This window comes from Antechinus flavipes, chromosome 3, assembly GCF_016432865.1.
Source record: "Antechinus flavipes isolate AdamAnt ecotype Samford, QLD, Australia chromosome 3, AdamAnt_v2, whole genome shotgun sequence".
In the NCBI taxonomy this organism is placed as follows: Eukaryota; Metazoa; Chordata; class Mammalia; order Dasyuromorphia; family Dasyuridae; genus Antechinus; species Antechinus flavipes.
In genome coordinates, this window is record NC_067400.1 from 437,811,547 (window position 1) to 437,821,179 (window position 9,633).

At 34.7% G+C, this 9,633-nt stretch overlaps 1 long non-coding RNA gene across 1 annotated transcript; it reads right to left on the reverse strand.

Moving 5' to 3' along the window:
• Positions 1-4,173: 4,173 nt before the first annotated feature.
• Positions 4,174-9,277, reverse strand: LOC127558016 (uncharacterized). Its single transcript, XR_007952702.1, has 3 exons — positions 8,837-9,277; positions 7,997-8,038; positions 4,174-4,491 (listed from the first exon to the last, which is right to left on the reverse strand). It is a non-coding gene; the product is annotated as an uncharacterized LOC127558016 (long non-coding RNA).
• Between the last annotated feature and the right edge of the window lie 356 nt (positions 9,278-9,633).

A 9,633-nucleotide genomic window follows, 5' to 3' on the forward strand; every position in this document is an offset into this window, starting at 1 on the left:
AGGGGTGGAGGGAGGGAGGGGAAAAATCAGAACAGAAGTGAATGCAAGGGATAATGCTGTAAAAAATTACCCTGGCATGCGTTCTATCAATAAAAAGTTATTTAAAAAAAAAAAGAAAGAAATACACATGCTAACATAACATAATATTTCTCAAAAAAAGTTTGCAAACAGTATTTGGAAAATCAGATTCTACTATTTAAAGCAATCCCATATCTTTCCCAAAATGAAGTCATTTAATAAATTAAGTACTCATTACCTAATTTATTTTTGTGGGAATAAGCCGGAAATACATATATTAGATTGTTATGGGTAGTCATATTTCAAAATATCTAGGTTTTTTGATCCAAGTTTTTTGCTTCAATAGGCCAATTAGATTTTCTAAGCAGCCCAGGGGGAAGATAAAGATAGCAGTAAGGGAAGGGATGCCAAGAGAAATTTTTTCCTCCTCTTCTCTGGAAATCATCCCTGTGGCCTGGTCTTACTGATATGGTAAAGAAAAAAGCTAGTTCCTATGCCCAAAGGGCTATCAAATTGTGTATAACCTTTGATCCTGCACTGTTTCTACTGGGCTTGTATCCTAAAGAGATCTTAAAGGAAGGAAAGAGACCCATATGTGCAAAAATATTTGTGGTAGCCCTTTTTGTAAAGACTAGAAACTGGAGACTTGAGTGGATGCCCATCAGTTGGAAAATAGCTGAACAAGTTATGGTATATGAATGTTATGGAATATTATTGTTCAGTAAGAAATAATCAACAGGATGATTTCAGAGATGCCTAAAGAGACTTTACATGCTAAATGAACAGATCCAGGAGATCATTATACACAGCAACAGCAAGATAATATTCTGATGGACATGGCTCTTGTCAACAATGAAGTGATTCAGACCAGTTCCAATGGTCTTGTGATGAAAAGAGTCATCTGCACCCAGAGAAAGGACACTGGGAACTGAATGTTGACTACAACATAGTATTTTCACTCTTTTTGTTGTTTGCTTGCATTTTTTCTCATTTTTTTTTCCTTTTGGATCTGATTTTTCCTGTGCAGCATGATATTTTTGGAAATATGTATAGAGGAATTGCACATTTAACATACATTGGATCACTTGCCAACTGAAGGAGTGGGGGTGAAGGTAGGGAAAAAATTAGAACACAGGGTTTTGTAGGGTTGAATGTAAAAAAATTATCCATGTATATATTTTGAAAATAAAAAGCTATAATTAAAAAAAGAAAGAAGAGAGTTTAAAAATTCCCCTATTTTTAACTCTCCTTTGATTTAAGCATGGGCTAGGATGAGAATAGGAATAGAAGGAAAATATACTTGACTACAAAGAACACAATTTTTAGTCTTACCTTTAAACAGTTAGTTGAGTGAAAAATGGAAGTGATGTTATGGGCACATGCTATAACCACTGATTATTTTAAAATGTCAGTTTTTCACTTATTCTGTCTTTGGTTTTACTTGTTCAAGAATTTGGGAATGGAATTCGAGAGCCCTTAAAATATAGAGGGCATGGATCTTCACATTAGATCACTTGTTCCTAAGGAAAATTCTTAAAGTTGGTTGAAAACTCATTTTGAATATTTAGTTACTAATGCAAAGTGATTTTTATTTAGTTAAAGGGATAATTTATTGTTGTTTTCCCAGTTGATTGAAAACTTTGTATTTTCAAGAAACTATGGGCACAATATATTGATCCAGTGCATGTTTGCCAGTGTCTAGCATTACAAAATATAATACTTGGAGTTTTAGAAGGAATTTCAAGAACCAATGGGGTTAATTCCCTTCTTCCTATGGACAACATAAAATTAAGAGGATAACAACAGCCACATACAACTCACTGATATTTTGTTATTTAGTCATTTCGATAATTTCCAACTCTTTCTGACCATTTTTGGGCTTTTCTTGACAAAGACACTGAGTAGTTTGCCACTGAAAGGTTTTCAGTTCATTTTTATAGATGAGGAAACCAAGGTAAACAGAAATACGTGACTAGCCCAAGGTCACACTAATAGATAACTGAGGATAAGATGAGTATTCCTGATTTCAGGCCTGGCACTCTAACTACTGCATCACCTTGCTGTTCTTCACACCTTATAATTTGTGAATATCCTAATATACATTTGATTTTATCTTATCCCCCCAATAACCTTGTGAAGTAAGTATTGTAGACATTATTCTCACTTTACAGAAGATATTAGACTCTAAGAAATTAAGTGATTTTTCCCAGGGTCACAAAATCAGTAAATAAACATCTATTAAAAAATTTTTACATTCAGATCACTCTTCTAAGCAGTAGGGATTGCTGTTCTCAAAGATTGCATAGTCTAATGGGGAAGACAACATGCAAATAGCTATGTACAAAAAAAGTTACAATCAGGATAAATTAAGGGTGATGAACAAAGAGAAAGCATTTAAAAATCAAGGAGAATTGGAAAATGCTTCCTATGGAAAAAAAGATTTTAGCTAGGACTTGAAAGAAGCCAGGAAAGCTTGGTGAAGAAAGAAGGACATAATAAGAAAAGACAGAATTCCAGGCAAGGGGGACAGCCAGTGAAAATGACTAGAGTTGAAAAGTGGAACATCTTGTTTGAGAAATAGCAAGGAGGCCAGTATCCTGGATCACAGAGAACAGAGGTGGGGATGAGGTAGAAAAAGTAAGACAGATAAAGTAGTGGGGGAAGAGCAGGAAGCAAAGGGCTTTGGATATCAAATACAGGATATTGTATTTGATCCTAGAGATGATAGGTTAGTCACTGAAGTTTATTGATTGGAAGGAGGGAGGTGACATGGTTAGCTCTAATTCAAATAATCTGCCCAAGGTCAGAATGTCATTTGATTTATACTTAACTGACATTTGTGTGTGAATTATAGACATAACAACTTATATTAAACACTACTTTAATTCGTAGAATGTAATTTTCTCATAACTCTGTGAGGTAGAGAAGTTCAGAAAACATAAATGATTTGCCCAGTGGTAGCAGTGCAAGTCACAGGTCTATGAAACTGTAGGATACAGAGGAAAGCTGTCCTAAATTCCTAAGTAGGGATTTAAGGTCATTTGAGTGGGGAAGCTCTGATAGTTATTTCCAAGCTGGGAGTGTGAGGTTTGAGGGATCAATGAATAGACATTCACATTTGTAGGCCCACTTTTCTCATCATGATTTTTTTTTTTTTGTCTCAAGAGAAGTTTGGGCTTTGATCCCAAAACACATTAGGGTGCTGAAAAGAAAGAGATACGAAACTGGAAGTGACTTAAAAGATCTGTCCTCGCACAGATCAAATGCAATCAGACTCACAGTATTCAGAACTGGAAATGATCGTTTTGTTTAGACCCCTCATTTTACAAACGATAAAACTGAAGCCTAGAAGGACAAGTGACTTCCCAAAATACACAGCGTTAGGACTAGTATTTGAATTCAGGTCTTCTGACTCCAACTCCTAGCCTCTCCCTTCAAAACATCTGTTCATGGTCAAAGACAGCAACTGACTGTATGCTTCATTGACATGAAACTTGAAACTTGTAGTGTTAATGCAGTGTAAATAATGTGTGAGAGTGATACAAGTAGTGGTGTGCTAGAGCCAGCTCCTATGGCTGGAGAAAGTAAGTTTTTAAATCTTCGGTGTGAGCATTTATATCTCAGAAATCAGGAAATGCTATAAATTGGACTTGATTTGTTTTGTTGATTGTCAAGCACAAAAAATGATGAAAAAATGTTAATGCAGATTAAATTTAAAAGTGTTATGGTATTTTTCCTGAAGAGCTTATTAAATATTTAGCAGCAAGATACAAGTATATGTATTATTTGCAGTATAAAACTCAAATCTTGCCCTGTGCCTTAAACTTTGAAAAGGTTGCAATGAGAACAGCACTTGTTTGCTATGAATCTAAAATCAAAACCAAAACAATGCCTTTATTTCTACCAAGTCTAAATATAACTTTATACTGCTTTGTGCTTCATTAAGAAAAACATTATGTAAATGCAAGATAGAACTTCACTATCATAAAACCCATTAAAACATAGAATACATTATGATACAGGACTATTTTGGCCAAGGGTTGGCCAAGGGGACTCCATTACCAGAAACACCATTGGACTTTGCTGACACATATTTCAACCATAACCCTAGCCATGAGGTGGACATTAGAACAGAGTCATAATGATTGGCTCAAGGTATTTTATTGTTTTTGAATGACTTGAAAATATTTCTTTGAACTAGTCAGACTATGCACTGAGAGGTTGCATTCTTCTGGCCTTATCATTTGCTTATATTGTGTTTTAGGTGAAAGCAGCACTTCATGAAGTAAAATATGCAAATGAGCAAACAAGAATGGAGAATCTATTGCCCCAAAGCACTTACAAGGAAACTTGACCCTTCGGTTCTGTCTTCCTGTAATGACCATATATGGTGGGCACCATTCTTTGTCATTATTCTGAGGTCGAGAAGTTCTCTTGGGTTCATTGGCAGTCAATCATGTTCTGATCTGTCTGCTTTGAAATGAAAAGAAGGTTAATTGAGGAGACCTTGTGCTGCCTTTGTTCAGCAATGACGTCAGACCTGATAAAAACTAATTCTTCTAATGTAGTCCATGAGTACAGGAGGTGATCCAAAAGTGCAAAGGGCAGAATAAAACTAAAAATTGATCACATACACATGCATATACATATGACACACAAAAACCTAGATGTCGTATTGGGTAAGTAGAGCTGATATTTAACTATTGATTATAATTTTCTAAAAACATAGGTTAGTCCCTAGCAAACATCTCGGGGATTTTTATTTGAAACAATGATTCTCTTTGGGACACTCCCCAAAGATCAGGATCAATGTAATGGTTACTTGTACCAGATTTTTAGCTAAAGGTATAGCATTTGCACGTTTTTTAAACTTCAATAAATGTTATAGATGAAGCAGCAAAAAATTAGGGTGAGGAGTATTTTTATCTAAAGACAACAGGAAAGCATATTCTTTGAACTCTTTCCCAAGGTCTTTATAGGAAACATGGGACCAATACATGTAATTATAGTATCGTGAATTCACTTCTCTCATGTTGCAAAAGCTATGCTAAACTTGCAGCTAACATACTGAACTTGCTGTGCAACCTTTCAACAGGAAAGCAACCTAACATGGCTAGATCAGATACATGGCTTCAAACTTGACCAAAAGAAACAATCACCAGAATGCAGGACACCTAAGAGTTTGAGGATTACACGAAAAGAGGCTCTTCAGTCTGTTACAGGAGAATATCCACAGTTTTCAGTTAACATTCACGATTGTAAACTGTATTTTAGACAGAATCTAAAAGGAAAATATAATATGTTGAAATAATGATAATAACAGCAAGACATGGAATGTAGAAATAGCTTTGGTGATTCTAGTAAAATTTTATTTTCTTGGATTCTTAAGGGTTTTTAAATTCGTTTGTGCCAAAAAAAAATCAATGAACAAGACAGTGTGGTTTTTCCTCACCTCTCCCATTAAGTAGATATGTGACTTTGGATAAATTATTCATTTTTTCTGAGTCTCATCTGAGAAGGTTGGTTAATTGAGAGTGTTAGACAAAATGATACTTAAGATCCCTTTCAGCCCAAAATTTTAGGAGGTAATGAAAAGAGTGATGGATTTGGAATCATAAAAGCCAAGTTCAAATTCTGGTTCTCATGTACTATTTATATAAATTTGAGCAAGTCACTTAATCATTGTGGGCCTCAGTTTCTTCATGTGTAAAGCAAAGGGGTTAGACAAAATGATCTTCCAACTTGAAAACTATGATACCATGAATCTCTAATTGTATATGCTATAAATTTAATAACACTCCATATATTCTTTTGTTATTTAATTTATCTCATGTGCATATCTTGCCTTTCTATATAGAAAGACCTTTTGGTCAGAAATCTCTGATTTCAACAATAAATGATCACAGATCATATCTTTCCCTGCCTTAGTAGACATATTCTTAAATTGCTATGTCAAATACAAAAATCATCACCTATAGACCATTTTTCTGATAATGAGCTTCTCCAAATTTAACTAGGGTGGTTTAACAGATATGTTTATTGTCCATTTGAAGGGTCCTATTTTGATTTCATCCAGTTTGTTAGGATCTTAAACTTCACTAGTCTAGGCTTCAAAAAACCATAGTCACCTCTACATAATGACAAAATAGTGGATAAATCTGTAGAAGGTCGCTTCCTTTGCTTCTTGTATATCTCCCATAGTGTCTTCCTGACACAGTACTGATGACATAGTACAATGTTCAATAAAATAAATATTCAAAAAATATTCAATAAAAATGTTTAAATCAATTCAACTAAACAAGATTTACTAAGAACCTGCTGTGTGCCAGGCACTGTGCTAGCTACTAGTAACACAAAAACAAAAACAAAAACAAAAACAAAATCTGGAGAATTACATGTTCTCTCCACAGGCTTATGTTTTTATAGTGGGTCAAGAGTATTTGGATACTCTTTGCAAGTTAATTTGCCAATGAGGAAGAAATAATTAGCTTTAGGAGTTTCTCAGTATTTGAAAGTAAGGAAATTCATCCCAAGCAATAAAATAGGCCATGCTCAGGTTGGAGATTCATTGCAAATTACTAGGCAATTCGACAAAGGAAGAAATTAAATCATGGCATCAGAGATTCAGAGACAGAAAAGACCTTTAAGGACATCTGGCCCAACCCACATATTTTACAGTTGAGGATACAGAGATTCAAAGAAGTTAAATGACTTGCAATGTAATATAAATAGTAAGTGGCAGAGACAGGATTTGAATCCAGATCTTTTGATTCCAAATCCTGGACTCTTTCTATATGATGCTGCTTACAGCTATGATCAAGTTGACCAAAGACTTTTGTAAAAAACAAGGCAACATAAAACAAACAAAAAAAGATTATATATACAAATTTATCATATAAGCAAAGAACCTACTTTTCTGTTCCTTCACACATATACCATTTTAAAAAAAGAAGACCAGAGAATTTAGCTCTGTGCCTAAATTAAACCTTTAGCATGTAATGCCACTGGTTTGAAGAAAAAAAAAACAGAACTATTTCTAAGATAGGTGGCAGCAATCCTGAATATATCAATAAAGGACAAACTCATAGAAAAAGAGTAGTGACATAATAACTTGTTACTACACCATTCTAAGCTAGCCTTTTCAAATTTTCTTTTCACTAAGCATGTACACATGTGGGCACACACACACATGACCCTGAAATGTATTGATATCTTTTCATATATGGACATGCACAGTAGTAAAATCAAAAGCCAGGATACAAAGAAAACACTGCTTCCCTGGAATATCTCCTGAAATCATTCATTTGCATAGAAAATGGCATCGAAAAAAAAATCGTAGTAATAATAAAGGCATGTTAAGGCAATGTGATAGAATGGCAAAAAACACTGGATTTTCATTCTCTGCATTTGAATGACTATTTGTCTAACCCTGGACAAGACACTGGAACTTTTAGGGCCTCCATTTCCTTCATCTGTCAAGAGGGGAGATTGAACTAAATGATCTTGTCATCAGGAGTCAAGCTTGTTTGTGATCTTCTGATATATAGTTCTTGGGAGAAATTAGTCTCACACAAAAATGTATTATTATTATTATTATAATTAAATAAGCTCTCTAATAATGAAACCTGATGTTTACACAGTTCTTTAAGTCTTTCAAAAAGCTTTACAGTTATTTTCCCATTTGAACTTCCCAAGTAATCCATCACTGAGTATTAGTATTATTGTCCCCAATTTACAGATGATGAAAGAAAACAAAAAAATCAAGAAAAGTAAATATGTTGATTCATACGACTAGTAAATAGTAGAAGCAGGATTCTAGCCTAGGCTCTCTTGATTCCAAACTCAGCATACCTATTATTATACCATTCCATGCTAGCCTTTTCAAATTATTTTTCATCACATATGTATATACGTACACACAGACAAACAAACAAACAAGAAAATGACCATAAAAGGAACTGATTAATTCTTCACTTACTCTGATATAGGGCCATAGGTATATTGCAGCAAAAGACAGGTTCTGGTGAAAATGAGAAAGAGGATTTATGAGCCATCAATGAAGTCCCAAAGAATCCTGATGCTAGTGGTATAGAGAAATGAACTTTAAGCCTATTTGTGTTCCAGTGATAAGGCCTGCTTTCTTCATAATGCTTTGAGGTGTTAAAACTATGTATGATTGTTAGTCATTTTTCCTATTATTCGTTCAATTCAAAAGGACCAAAAGAAAAGCCTGGTATCTTCTTATATTTGGGTTACTTAAAATTAAGTTTACCATAAATAGCCACAGAGTCATCTTAAAAATAAATTTCCTTAAGAATATTTTATTTGACTTAAAAAAAAAAACTAGTTATCAACAGTAACTGAAAATAGCAAGCTGTCATAATACCATACATCATTATCATGTTTGGCTTATTTAAGAATCACTTGGCCTTGATTAACAATTTCGTTCAGAACTTCTAATCCAGATGACTCATACATATTTGAAGCATATGGTAAATATTTTACTATAAAGTAAAGAATTAAACCAAGTTACATTTTTTTAATTAAATTCTTTCCATTATGTTTTATTCAGATGCATGTAGCAATGCAATTTGTATAGTATGCTAAGGAAGAAAATTCAGTTAATTTTTTTTGTTATTGCTGTAAAAGTATGTTATCTTTTATATATATCACAGCATTACTTATTATCAGCTTCACACACAGCACTTTGTCTTTGATTTACGCAAACAACTGTAAATGTTTTATATATTTGTGAGGAAGTGAATGATATTAGACCATCAATCCATGGGGACTGCAAATCAGGAAAAAAGGCTATTACATTTCAGAAGCTGTTAAATCAGTTGTGCCCCCTGGCTGATTTTGTCAGTTATATTTGCTGTTGGTAAAACCGTTGATGCCTGGAATACTGGAGCAGCCCTGGGAGTGTTGGAGAGTAAATAGCAGCAGAGTTGTAAACCACACCACACGTCTCACATCCACTGCATAAGCCTGGCCTATACTTTCCCCTGATTTAAGCCAGTTATATGAGAAGGATTGGTGAGGGATCAGGGTGGAAGGACAGAAAGGGAAAGGGAAAGAAAAAGGAAAAGGGAAAAGAGAACAGAGCAGAGGAGAGGAGAAGGAAAACAGAAAAGGAAAGGAAAAAGAGGAGAAGAGAGGAGGAAAGGAGAGGAATGAAGAGAAAAGGCAAAAGGAAATGAAGGAGAAAAAAGATGAGGGAGAAGGGGAAGAAAAATAGAAAGAGAAAGGAAAAAGAGAAGAGGAGAGAGAAAAGGAAAGGAAAGTACAAGAAAGGAGAGAAGAGGGGAGGTGAGAGGAGTCCTGTAAAGGAAGGGGAAGAGATAGAGGTAAGGGAGGAGAGAGGAAGGGAGAAAAAGGAAGGGGAGGACAGGTAAATAGAAAAAGAAGTGATGTAAAGGAAGGGAGAGAGGAAAGGGAAATGAAGAAGAAAAGGGAAGGGAGGTGAAGGAAGGGAAAGGAAGGGGAGAAGAAAGAAGAGAAAAGGAAAAGGGAAGGGAAGAGGAGAGAAAAGGAAGGGAAAGGAAGAAAGGAAAAAAAGGGGAAAAAAGAAGGGAAGAGAAGAGGAAGGAAAGGAAAAGGAAAAGAGAAAGAGAA